Source organism: Eptatretus burgeri, chromosome 3, assembly GCF_056783735.1.
Source record: "Eptatretus burgeri isolate ZD-2024b chromosome 3, Ebu_testis_v1, whole genome shotgun sequence".
In the NCBI taxonomy this organism is placed as follows: Eukaryota; Metazoa; Chordata; class Myxini; order Myxiniformes; family Myxinidae; genus Eptatretus; species Eptatretus burgeri.
Genome location: NC_140963.1, coordinates 144,526,120 through 144,541,893, shown reverse-complemented (window position 1 = coordinate 144,541,893; position 15,774 = coordinate 144,526,120).

Sequence of the window (15,774 nt, the reverse complement as noted above, 5' to 3'; positions counted from 1 at the left end):
AAGAGTAACCAGTACTCCTGTTTTTGTCTTTTCTGTTGGGTATTGCTAAACTGGCAATTAAAAAAACCAGGAAAGCAAAATTTAAGGGGAAGAATGTAAATGTGCTTTTCTGCTTTCAAGGTATGGTTTCGGCACGAGTAAAAATGGAGCAAGCTTATCTTTGAGCCTGGATATTGTGGATGATCAGTGGTACACTGATGAGGTTTTGAGCTTTTTTTGTGATGTAATATGGTTTTGTAAAAGTGTAAAGTATTTACACATAGTTATACATATGTGTATCATTCTGTGGTGTGTTTAAAATGAACATATATCCTTGTTTGCATTGTTTTTGTTGAATTTATTTTTGCTGGAAGATATATTTTGGATTTGTTTTTAAGGAGTGTGCTTTTCTGGTGTGTTTTGATACTATTATAATAAAAGTCTACAAAAGTCAAGGCAAGTCTCAGTCTCAGTCTCAGTCTCAGTCTCAGTCTCAGTCTCAGACTCAGTCTCAGACTCAGTCTCAGACTCAGTCTCAGACTCTCTCTCTCTCTCTCTCTCTCTCTCTCTCTCTCTCTCTCTCTCTCTCTCTCTCTCTCTCTCTCTCTCTCTCTCTCTCTCTCTCTCTCTCTCTCTCTCTCTCTCTCTCTCTCTCTCTCTGACAAAAAGTAAGCAAAGAGAAAATGGGGGAGAGGGTAGAGTAGAGGGGAGGGTAGTGGGGAGGGGAGGGAGAGGAGGGAAGGGGGAGAGGCGGGAGAGGAAGGGAGGGGGGAGTTGAACCGAAAAAGCAAACAGCAAAATATAGCAAGGACAGAGGGGTGGGGTGACGACGACGCGAGGGAAGGCCGAAGTGCTGGATCTAACGAAGAGGGGAAGGTTTGGGCACAGATTGAGAGTAACAATGCGGAGAAGAAACAAAGAGGGAGGAAAGGTGAAAAATGACGTGAAAAGGGATAGAAAAGTGAAAGGCAGAGCAGATCACAGCTCACCAAGACCACATAGTCACCACGACACTCAACTCGACTCACCAAACAACCAGGAGAGAGAAGAGAAGAGAAGGAGTGAATAATGTTTAGAAATAGAGTATGACTAATGAGAAATATTTATTTACAAACTATAAATAAAAGTTTTTAAAATAATAACATTTCCGTTTATTGCCAAATGGTGAGTTATTTGTTTGGAGAAATCCCTGAAGATTGAACTCGAGTGAAAAATATCAAAAAGTGAATCATGTTACTCTCATGAGCACATAATGCACAGAAAGAGTTCACACAGACGGATAAACGAAACAAACCTTGAATTACACCGGCACTCTCCCATGTCATGCAAGCCAAAAAATGAATTAAAATCCTGTCATAACAACAGAGAACATTGTTCATTGTTGGCATCTCTGATTATGGACATTTGTCTCCTTAATTACACTGACATATACTGCGTGTTGTTGGTTATCTCCACATACGAGTTTCAGAAGGTGAAATGGAGTGTTCCCAGGTTTCGTACAATGCAACTCCATTTCAGGAAAGTAGGGGGGGGGTCACGATTCATGGACCAAGCTGTGAAGTTGCATTGTTCTAAAAATTTTGTTCCGAGGTCTCTTTTCAGGATCGTCACTGAGCCCCGGACAGATTCCAACTTTCGTTTGTTTGGAGCAATATTCCCAATGATTGTTTTGAAGATCTCTGCAAGGGTCTTCTTCATCATTCTCATTGCTCGAATAATCACTGGTATAATTTCAGCACTCTTCAGATTCCACGATATTTTCACTTCATTTTTGAGGTCATTGTATTTGACCATTTTCTTGATTTCTGCATTACTTCGACCAAAATCACTGGGAACTGAAACCTCAATTAGCAATCCGTTTTTTTTCTTTTTTTATAGCAAAGTATTATATCCGGTCTCAATGTTTTGTTTTCTCTGGTCATGCTCGATGGGATCATCAGGTCGTATGTAAACATTACTTCCTTATCATCAATTATCACCTTTGGTTCATGTTTCATGGAGTTTTCTGGGACATGGATATATATGTGTGTGTGTGTGTATGTGTATGTGTATGTGTATGTGTATGTGTATGTGTATGTGTATGTGTATGTGTATGTGTATGTGTATACACTGAAAATTGTTGAAAAGTCATTGCAATAACTGTAGGTTTATGTTGTTAACCCCAGAGCCCAGATATTCAATTGGCTTTTTTTCAGCAGAAATCGTTGTGAGTGGGATGGGGGTGGGGGGAGGAGGCATGTTTGTGAATGAACAACACATACCCAAACCCTCCCTCTCACTCACTCAAGATAATTCCCACTCCCACTTCCTCGAACTTCCTCCATCTCTTCCTGAATCTCCTTCCTCTCTTTTTCTTCCCTCCACTCCATAAAACCACTGCAACCGTGGCAGTAACAAGCAAAGTGCAAGGCAGTAAGTGCATTAGTCCCACCTCGCCCCCTCGTGGTGAGTAATCGTCATTGCCGTTTGAGGTTCACGTCACTGGTTTACAAGGAGAGTCCCTGCAGGTTTGCATTCTCTGTGTCCATATGGGTCCAGGTGGATCGATCCATAGAGCTGTGAGGTTCTCGAGAACAGTCAAAATTAACTTTCTATGTGCCAGTGATTCAAACATTTCAACAGATATATTAAACTCGAAAAAATAATAGATACAACATTTACAGCGGGAAACATATCTATTGTTACTGCATGAGTGAACAACAAGAGAAAATAATCATTTCAAAAAATACTGCACAATGTATCTCAGCATCTGACAGCAATATCCATCCCTCAACAAGTCCCATTTTATCCACGAACACACCAAAACAAATCCCATTTCATCCACTGACACAACAAAACAAGTCCCATTTTATCCACTAACACACCAAAAAAATCCCACTTCATCCACCAACACACCAAAACAAATCCCATTTCATCCACTGACACAAAAACAAATCCTATTTCATCCATGAACACACCAAAACAAGTCCCATTTCATCCACTGACACACCAAAACAAATCCCATTTCATGCACTGATATACCAAAACAACACAAATGTTATCCACTGATATACCAAAACAAGTCCCATTTTATCCACAAATATGCCAAAACAAATCACATTCTATCCACAAATACACCCAAACAAGTCCCATTTTTACCACAAACTTACCAAAACAAATCACATTTTATCCACGAAAATGCCAAAACAAATCACATTTTATCCACAAATATACCCAAACAAGTCCCATTTTATCCACAAATATACCCAAACAAGTCCCATTTTATCCACAAATTTACCAAAACATGTCCCATTTTATACACAAATATACCAACACAAGTCATTTATTAACGAATACACCAAAACAAATTTGATGTTATCCACAGATATACCAAAACAAATCACATTTTTTTGGACAAATATACGAAAACAAATCACATTTTATCGTTGACGATACCAAAACAAATCACATTTTTTCCACAAATATACCAAAACAAGTCCCATTTTATCCATGAATATACCAAAACAAGTCACATTAAAAACATGAATGTACCAAAACAAATCAAATTTTGTTCACCAATATACCAAAACAAATCACATGAAATCCACAAAAACACCAAAACAACCGAATTTTATCCACAAATATACAAAAACAAGTCCCATTATGTCCTCCAATATACCAAAAGTGGTCACATTTAATCCACGAAAATACCAAAACAAGTAACATTTTATCCACAAATATACCCAAACAAGTCCCATTTTATCCATAATTATACCAAAACATGTCCCATTTTATACACGAAAATACCAAAACAAGTCCCATTTTATCCACAAATACACCAAAATAAATCACATTTTGTTCACTAATACAGTCATGTGCTACTTAACGATGGGAATACGTTCTGAGAAATGCGTCGCGAAGCGATATCGTCATTATGCGAACATCATAGTGCACTGACACAAACCTAGATGGAATAGCCGACTACACACCGAGGCGAGGTGGTGTAGCCTAATGCTCCTCAGCTACAAACCTCTACAGCATGTTACTGTACTGAAAACTATCGGCAATTGTAACACACATCCAAGACAGACGGAAGATGCGTTAGTTTTGCCTTTGTGCTGTTCATGACAGCCATGTGTGTTGTTAGTGGCTGCTTACAATCTCCTCTCCCATCGATTATAGAAAGGTGAATAAATAGCGTTTGGATTTTATAAATACATAATTATTGCACCGATGTTATAATTTACAAAGGAAGAAACGAGAACCAATCAATTGTGTGGTTAACTTTCGGAACAGTGCGAATGTTTTAACAACATAAAAAGCTTCACCAAAAATAAATTTGTGTTTTAATTTCGACTGTAACAACAATGATTTATTCATGGAATTCTTTAACTCAAAGGTAATTTACTTGCGAGAAGGTAAACGTGCAAACATTGGGTCAGTGTGAACGCCGATTTTCTTGAATCCTGATTTAGCGTGACCCTGCTTTTTTCGAGATGACATTTTATGGACCTCAGCGATCGCATTATAACAGGGCCACACTGTCGTTGTTTATTATCATTATGAAGTATAATACACTCTACATAATTGTATGTGTGATCCTGTACATTTATAAGACTGGCAGCGCGACGACGGCTACGACATCACTAGGTGATAGGAATTTTTCAGCTCCATTATAATCTTATGGGACCACCGTCGTATATGCGGTATGTCATTGACCGGAACGTCGAATTTGCAGGACTGTATACCAAAACAAATCACATGAAATCCACTAATACACCAAAACAATCCCATTTTATCCACAAGTATACCAAAACAAGTGACATTTTATCCATACATATACCTAAACAAGTCTCATTTTATCCACAAATTTAGCAAAACAAGTCCCATTTTATCCATGCACATACAAAAACAAATCACATTACATCCACGAATATACCAAAACAAATCACATTTTATCCACGAATATACCAAAACAAATCAAATTCTATGCTCGAACATGCCAAAACAAGTCCCATTTTATCCGTGAATACAGCAAAACAAATCCCATTTTATCCACAAATATACCAAAACAAGTCACATTTTATCCATAAATATACCTAAACAAGTCCCATTTTATCCACAAATTTACCAAAACATGTTCCATTTTCTACACGAATATTCCAAAACAAATCAGATTTTATACAGGAATATACCAAAACAAATCACATTTTTTCTACCAATATACCAAAAGAAATCCCATTTTATCCACAAATATTCCAAAACAAGTCACATTTTATAAATGAATACACCAAAACAAATCACATTTTGTTCACTAATATACCAAAACCAATCACATCAAATCCACGAATATACCAAAAACAACCCCATTTTGTCCACGAATATGCCAAAATAAAACCCAGTTTATCCACGAATATACCAAAACAAATCCCATTTTATCCATGAACATACAAAAACAAATCACATTACATCGACTAATATACCAAAACAAATAACATTTTATCCACGAATATACCAAAACAAATCATATTTTTCCAACAAGATGCCAAAACAAGTCCCATTTTATCCATGAATACAGCAAAACAAATCCCATTTTATCCACAAATATACCAAAACAAGTCACATTTTATACATGAATATGCAAAAACAAATCACATTACGTCTACTAATATACCAAAACACGTCCAATTTTATTCACCAACATACCAAAACAAATCACATTATATCCACTAAAATCCCAAAACAAGTCCGATTATATCCACTTGTACACAAAACAAAACCACATTTTATCCCCCAATATTCCAAAGCAAATCAAATTCTATCCTCGAACATGCCAAAACAAGTCCCATTTTATTCACCAATTTCCCAAAACAAATCCCATTTTATCCACGAATATGGCAAAACAAGTCTCATTATATCCAGCAATATCGCAAAACAAGTCTTATTTTAACCACAAATACACCCAAACAAGTCCCATTTTCTCCAAATATTCACCAAAACAAGTCCCATTTTATCTACAAATTTACCAAAACAAATCACATTTTATCCACGAATATGCCAAAACAACTCACATTTAAAACATGAATGTACCAAAACAAATCACATTTTATCCACCAAAATACCAAAACAAATCACATTACATCCAATAATATACCAAAACAATCCCATTTTATCCACTAATACACCAAAACAAGTCCCATTATATCCTCCAATCCACCAAAACAAGTCACATGATGTTCACCATTTTTGCAAAACAAGTCCCATTTTATTCACCAACATTCCAAAACAAATCACATTTTATCCACAAGTATAGCAAAATGAATCCCATTTTATCCATCAAAATACCAAAATAAATCTCATTTTCTCCACTCGTATCCCAAAACAAGTCCGATTGTATCCACTTTTCACCAAACAAAATCATATTTTATCCACCAATACAACAAAACAAATCCCATTTTATCTTCTAACATACCAAAAACAAGTCCCCTTTGATCCATTAATACACCAAAAGAAGTCCCATTTTATCCATGAATATACCAAAAAAAGTACCAATTTATACAGGAATATACCAAAACAAGTCATTTTATCCACGGAAATCCAAAAAGAAATCACGTTTTATCCAATAGACCAAAACAAATCACATTTTATCCACGAATATGCCAAAACAAATCACTTTTTTTTCCACGAATATCGCAAAACAAATCACAATTTATTCACCAACATACCAAAACAAATCACATCTAAACCAGAAACATACCAAAACATGTCCCATGTTATCCACGTATCTACCAAAACAAATCACATGTTATTCAGGCCAAAGCCACATTTGCTCTATAGCGAGGACACGGCGGCCATATGCCATCTGAATTGACAGAAACGTGCGGTGGCCACAGAGTTTCTGAAGTGGCCATAGGGTGGCCCTACGCCGTATGGCTATATTTTACAGGTCGTAGGGTCGCCGTGGAATTATAGTGCGGAGTTATAACTTTTTTTCATTTCTACGTTCGCCGTAGCAATTCGACAAGCCGAAACAAAAGAACTGGTAAAAAAAAAGAAAAAAAAAGAACCCACTCGTTACCGTCCGTCTGGCTGCACGTTCGCCTTTGGGCCTCCCTGCGGTCCCCTGCGGGCACCTTGCGTCTGCCTTGAAAATTCCATGGCCGCTGCAGGAATGCCCAAAGGTCACCGTGCGACATCAAATCAAAGACCATACGGCACCCCCACGTTTTTGGTCTCCACGATTTCTAAATATGCCGTGCAGCTCCCCGAAAAATAACAACATGTGACTGCCACATTGTGTGACCGTGGAAATACTGCGGCCACCCTACAATTGCTCGTGGCCGTAGATTTTGTAGACCCTACGGCCGCCGTGCCAAATGTGACTTCGGCCTCACCAACATACCAAAATAAATCACATTTCATCCACAAACATACCAAAACAAATCCCATTTTATCTACGAATATAACAAAACAAATCATATTTTATTCATGAACATACCAAAACAAATCACATTTTATCCATGAATATACCAAAACAAAATCACATTTTATTCACTAACATACCAAAACAAATCCCATTTCATCCACGACCATACCAAAACAAATCCCATTTTATCCAGGAATATACCAAAACAAATCACATTTTAGTCACCAACATTCCAAAAAACAAATCACATTTCATCCACGAACATACCCATACAAATTCGATTTTATTCACCAACAGACCAAAATAAATCACATTTTATCCACAAATACACCCAAACAAGTCCCATTTTATCCACAAATACACCAAAACAAATCACATTTTATTCACCAATATCCTAAAACAAGTCCTTTTTTATCCTCCAAAATTCCAAAACAAGTCACATTCTGTCCACCAAAAAAGCAAAACAAGTCTTATTTTATTCACCAATACACAAGAACAAATCACATTTCATTCACCAACATGCCAAAATATGTCCCATTTTATTCACCAATTTCCCAAAACAAATCAAATTATATCCACTAATATACCAAAACAAATCCTATTTTATCCACGAATATGGCAAAACAAGTCTCATGATATCCAGCAATATCACAAAACAAGTCTTATTTTAGCCACAAATACACCCAAACAAGTACAATTTTATCCACAAATGTACCAAAACAAATCACATTTTATCCACAAATACACCCAAACAAGTCCCATTTTTTCCACAAATTTACCATAACAAATCATATTTTATCCATGAATATGCCAAAACAAATCACATTCTATCCACAAATATACCAAAACAAGTCCCATTTTATCCACAAATTTACGAAAACATGTCCCATTTTATACACTAATATACCAACACAAGTCAATTTTTACAAATACACCAAAACAAATGAGATTTTATTCACGAATACACCAAAACAAATCACATTTTAACCACAAATATACCAAAACTAGTAACATTTTTTCCACAACGATACCAAAACAAGTCCCATTTTATCCACGAATAAACCAAAACAAGTCACATTTAAAACATGAATGTCCCAAAACAAATCACATTTTGTTCGCCAATACACCAAAACAAGTCCGATTTTATCCACCAATATACACCAAACAAATCACATTTTGTTCACTAATATACCAAAACAAATCACATTATATCCACTAATATACCAAAACAATCCCATTTTATCCACTAATAATCTAAAATAAATCACAATTTATCCACGAAGATACCAAAACAAGTCCCATTTTATCCACTAATATAACAAAACAAGTCCCATTTTATCCACAAATTTACCGAAACAAATCATATTTTACCCACGAATCCACCAAAACAAGTCATTTTATTCACCAATACACAAAAACAAATCACTTTTCATCCACAATATACCAAAGGAAATCACATTTTATCCACAAATGGACCCAAACAAGTTTCATTTTATCCACAAATTTACAAAAACAAATCACATTTTATCCAGCAATACACCAAAACAAGTCATTTTATTCACCAATACACCAAAACAAATCACATTTTATTCACCAATATACCAAAACAAATCACATTTTATTCACCAATATGCCAAAACATGTCCCATTTTACCCAACAAAATAGCAAAATAAATAACATTTCATCCAGAAATACAGCAAAACAAATTACATTTTTTCCACTTATATACCAAAACAAATCACATTTTATCCACGAAAATAGCAAAACAAATCACATTTTATTCACCAACCTACCAAAATATATTTCACCCACGAGCATACCAAAACACATCCCATTTTATCCACGAATATACCAAAACAAATCACATTTTACCCAGCAATGCACCTAAACAAGTCATTTTATTCACCAATACAAATCACATTTTATTCACCATGATACCAAAACAAAATATTTTATTCAGCAATATGCCAAAACATGTCCCATTTTATCCAACAAAATACCAAAACAAATCACATTTTATCCACTAATATCCCAAAACAAGTCTGACTATATCCACGAACAACCAAACAAAATAACACTTTATGCCCCAATATACCAAAACAAATCAAATTCTATCCTCGAACATGCCAAAACAAGTCCCATTTTATCGACTAATACACCAAAACAAGTCCCATTTTATCGACTAATACACCAAAACAAATTCCATTTTATCCACAAATATACCAAAACAAATCAAATTTTATCCACAAATATACCAAAACAAATCACATTTTATTCAACAACATACCAAAAAAAAAAAATCACATTTCATCCACGAACTGACCAAAACAAATCCGATTTTATCCACGAACATACCAAAACAAATCACATTTTATCCACGAATACACCAAAACAAGTCCCATTTTATTCTCCAATCTCCCAAAGCAAGTCACATTCTGTCCACCAATATTGCAAAACAGGTCTTATTTTATTCACCAATATTCCAAAACAAATCCATATTTTATTCACCAATGTGCCAAAACATGTGCCATTTTATCCACGAATCTCCCAAAACAAATACCATTATATCCATGAACATACCAAAACAAATCACATTGTATTCACCAATATCCCAAAACAAATCACATTTTATTCACAATATGCCAAAACATGTCCCATTTAATCCTCCAATCTCCCAAAACAAATCACATTCTGTCCACCAATGTTTCAAAAAAAGTTATATTTTATTCACCAATATTACAAAACATGTCCCATTTAATTAACCAATATACGAAAACAAATCATATTTTATCCACAAATACACCAAACCAAATCACATTTTATTCACCAACATACCAAAACAAATCACATTTCATCCACGAACATACTAAAACAAATCCGATTTTATCCACAAACATACAAAAACAAATCACATTTTATTCACCAATATACCAAAACAAATCACATTTTATCTTCGAACATGCCAAAACAAGTCCAATTTTATCAACAAATATCGCAAAACAAATCACATTTTATCCACAAATACACACAAACAAGTCACATTTTATCCAAAAATTTACCAAAACAAATCACATTTTCCCACGAAAACACCAAAACAAGTCATTTTATTCACCAAGACACCAAAACAAATCACATTTTATTCACGAATATGCCAAAACAAGTCCTATTTTATCCATGAAAAAACCAAAACAAATCAAATTTTATCGACAAATACACCCAAACTTGTCCTTTTATTCACCAATACACCAAAACAAATCACATTTTATTCAACAATATGCTAAAACATGTCCCATTTTATCCACCTAAAACCAAAACAAATCACATTTTATCCACTAATACACCAAAACAAGTCCCATTTATAACCTCGAATCTCCCAAAACAAGTCACATTCTGTCCAAAAATATGGCACAACAAGTCATATTTTATTCACCAATTTTCCAAAACATATCCTATTTAATTCACCAATATACCAAAACAAATCAAATTATATCCACAAATATACCAAAACAAATCACATTTTTTCCACAAATATACCAAAACAAGTCCCATTTTATCCACAAATATACCAAAACAAGTCACATTTTATATATAAATACCCCAAAACAAATCACATTTTGTTCACGAATATACCAAAACCAATCACATGAAATCCACGAATGCACCAAAACAAGCCCATTTTATCCACGAATGAGCCAAAATAAAACCCAGCTTATCCACTAATATAACAAAAGAAATCCCATTTTATCCATAAACATACATAAACAAATCACATTTTATCCACGAATATACCAAAACAAATCATATTTTCTCCACTAATACACCAAGACAAGTCCCATTTTATCCTCCAATCTCCCAAAACAAGTCACATTCTGTCCAACAATATTGCAAAACAAGTCTTATTTTATTCAGCAATATTCCAAAAAAAATCCACATTTTATTCACCAATGTGCCAAAACATGTCCCATTTAATTCACCAACATACCAAAACAAATCAAATTTTATCCACTAATATCCCAAAACAAGTCCGACTTTATCCACATACAACCAAACAAAATAACAATTTATCCACCAATATACCAAAACAAATCAAATTCTATCCTCGAACATGCCAAAACAAGTCCCATTTTATCTACTAATACACCAAAACAAATTCCATTTCATCCACAAATATACCAAAACAAATCACATTTTATCCACAAATATACTAAAACAAATCACATTTTATTCAGCAACACACCAAAAAAAAAAAAATCACATTTCATCCACGAACAGACCAAAACAAATCCGATTTTATCCACGAACATACCAAAACAAATCACATGTTATTCAGGCCAAAGTCACATTTGCTCAACAGCGAGGATACGCCGGCCGTATGCCCTCTGAATTGACAGAAACGTGCGGCGGCCGCAGAGTTTCTGAGGTGGCAATAGGGTGGCCCTACGCCGTATGGCTATATTTTATAGGTCGTAGGGTCGCCGTGGAATTATAGCGTGGAGTTTTAACTTTTTTCATTTCTACGTTCACCGTAGCAATTCGACAAGCCGAAACAAAAGAACTGGTAAAAGAAAGAAAAAAAAAGAACCCACTCGTTTCCGTCCATCTGGCTGCATGCTCACCTTTGGGCCTCCCTGCGGACCCCCTGCGGTCGCCTTGTGGTCGCCTTGAAAATTCTATGGCCGCCGCAGGAATGCCCTGAGATCACCGTGCGACATCAAATCAAAGACCGTACAGCACCCCCACGTTTTCGGTCTCCACAATTTCTAAATACGCCATGCAGCTCCCCAAAAAATAACAACATATGTGACTGCTACATTGTGTGACCGTGGAAATACTGCGGCCGCCCTACAATTGCTCGTGGCCATAGATTTTGTAGACCCTACGGCCGCAGTGCCAAATCTGACTTCGGCCTCACCACCATACCAAAATAAATCACATTTCATCCACGACCATACCAAAACAAATCACATTTTATCCACAAATATACCCAAACAAGTCCCATTTTATCCACAAATATACCAAAAGCAAGTCACATTTTATATATAAATACCCCAAAATAAATCACATTTTGTTCACGAATATACCAAAACCAATCACATGAAATCCACGAATGCACCAAAACAAGCCCATTTTATCCACGAATGAGCCAAAATAAAACCCAGTTTATCCACTAATATAACAAAAGAAATCCCATTTTATCCATAAACATACATAAACAAATCACATTTTATCCACGAATATACCAAAACAAATCATATTTTCTCCACTAATACACCAAGACAAGTCCCATTTTATCCTCCAATCTCCCAAAACAAGTCACATTCTGTCCAACAATATTGCAAAACAAGTCTTATTTTATTCAGCAATATTCCAAAAAAAATCCACATTTTAATCACCAATGTGCCAAAACATGTCCCATTTAATTCACCAACATACCAAAACAAATCACATTTTATCCACTAATATCCCAAAACAAGTCCGACTTTATCCACTTACAACCAAACAAAATAACAATTTATCCACCAATATACCAAAACAAATCAAATTCTATCCTCGATCATGCCAAAACAAGTCCCATTTTATCTACTAATACACCAAAACAAATTCCATTTCATCCACAAATATACCAAAACAAATCACATTTTATCCACAAATATACTAAAACAAATCACATTTTATTCAACAACACACCAAAAAAAAAAAAATCACATTTCATCCACGAACAGACCAAAACAAATCCAATTTTATCCACGAACATACCAAAACAAATCACATGTTATTCAGGCCAAAGTCACATTTGCTCTACAGCGAGGATACGGCGGCCGTATGCCCTCTGAATTGACAGAAACGTGCGGCGGCCGCAGAGTTTCTGAGGTGGCAATAGGGTGGCCCTACGCCGTATGGCTATATTTTATAGGTCGTAGGGTCGCCGTGGAATTATAGCGTGGAGTTATAACTTTTTTCATTTCTACGTTCACCGTAGCAATTCGACAAGCCGAAACAAAAGAACTGGTAAAAGAAAGAAAAAAAAAGAACCCACTCGTTTCCGTCCATCTGGCTGCATGCTCGCCTTTGGGCCTCCCTGCGGTCGCCTTGTGGTCGCCTTGAAAATTCTATGGCCGCCGCAGGAATGCCCTGAGATCACCGTGCGACATCAAATCAAAGACCGTACGGCACCCCCACGTTTTCGGTCTCCACAATTTCTAAATACGCCGTGCAGCTCCCCAAAAAATAACAACATATGTGACTGCTACATTGTGTGACCGTGGAAATACTGCGGCCGCCCTACAATTGCTCGTGGCCATAGATTTTGTAGACCCTACGGCCGCAGTGCCAAATCTGACTTCGGCCTCACCACCATACCAAAATAAATCACATTTCATCCACGACCATACCAAAACAAATCACATTTTATCCACAAATATACCCAAACAAGTCCCATTTTATCCACAAATATACCAAAGCAAGTCACATTTTATATATAAATACCCCATAACAAATCACATTTTGTTCACGAATATACCAAAACCAATCACATGAAATCCACGAATGCACCAAAACAAGCCCATTTTATCCACGAATGAGCCAAAATAAAACCCAGTTTATCCACTAATATAACAAAAGAAATCCCATTTTATCCATAAACATACATAAACAAATCACATTTTATCCACGAATATACCAAAACAAATCATATTTTCTCCACTAATACACCAAGACAAGTCCCATTTTATCGTCCAATCTCCCAAAACAAGTCACATTCTGTTCAACAATATTGCAAAACAAGTCTTATTTTATTCAGCAATATTCCAAAAAAAATCCACATTTTATTCACCAATGTGCCAAAACATGTCCCATTTAATTCACCAACATACCAAAACAAATCACATTTTATCCACTAATATCCCAAAACAAGTCCGACTTTATCCACTTACAACCAAACAAAATAACAATTTATCCACCAATATACCAAAACAAATCAAATTCTATCCTCGAACATGCCAAAACAAGTCCCATTTTATCTACTAATACACCAAAACAAATTCCATTTCATCCACAAATATACCAAAACAAATCACATTTTATCCACAAATATACTAAAACAAATCACATTTTATTCAGCAACACACCAAAAAAAAAAAAAATCACATTTCATCCACGAACAGACCAAAACAAATCCGATTTTATCCACGAACATACCAAAACAAATCACATGTTATTCAGGCCAAAGTCACATTTGCTCAACAGCGAGGATACGCCGGCCGTATGCCCTCTGAATTGACAGAAACGTGCGGCGGCCGCAGAGTTTCTGAGGTGGCAATAGGGTGGCCCTACGCCGTATGGCTATATTTTATAGGTCGTAGGGTCGCCGTGGAATTATAGCGTGGAGTTTTAACTTTTTTCATTTCTACGTTCACAGTAGCAATTCGACAAGCCGAAACAAAAGAACTAGTAAAAGAAAGAAAAAAAAAGAACCCACTCGTTTCCGTCCATCTGGCTGCATGCTCACCTTTGGGCCTCCCTGCGGACCCCCTGCGGTCGCCTTGTGGTCGCCTTGAAAATTCTATGGCCGCCGCAGGAATGCCCTGAGATCACCGTGCGACATCAAATCAAAGACCGTACAGCACCCCCACGTTTTCGGTCTCCACAATTTCTAAATACGCCGTGCAGCTCCCCAAAAAATAACAACATATGTGACTGCTACATTGTGTGACCGTGGAAATACTGCGGCCGCCCTACAATTGCTCGTGGCCATAGATTTTGTAGACCCTACGGCCGCAGTGCCAAATCTGACTTCGGCCTCACCACCATACCAAAATAAATCACATTTCATCCACGACCATACCAAAACAAATCACATTTTATCCACAAATATACCCAAACAAGTCCCATTTTATCCACAAATATACCAAAGCAAGTCACATTTTATATATAAATACCCCAAAATAAATCACATTTTGTTCACGAATATACCAAAACCAATCACATGAAATCCACGAATGCACCAAAACAAGCCCATTTTATCCACGAATGAGCCAAAATAAAACCCAGTTTATCCACTAATATAACAAAAGAAATCCCATTTTATCCATAAACATACATAAACAAATCACATTTTATCCACGAATATACCAAAACAAATCATATTTTCTCCACTAATACACCAAGACAAGTCCCATTTTATCCTCCAATCTCCCAAAACAAGTCACATTCTGTCCAACAATATTGCAAAACAAGTCTTATTTTATTCAGCAATATTCCAAAAAATCCACATTTTATTCACCAATGTGCCAAAACATGTCCCATTTAATTCACCAACATACCAAAACAAATCACATTTTATCCACTAATATCCCAAAACAAGTCCGACTTTATCCACTTACAACCAAAC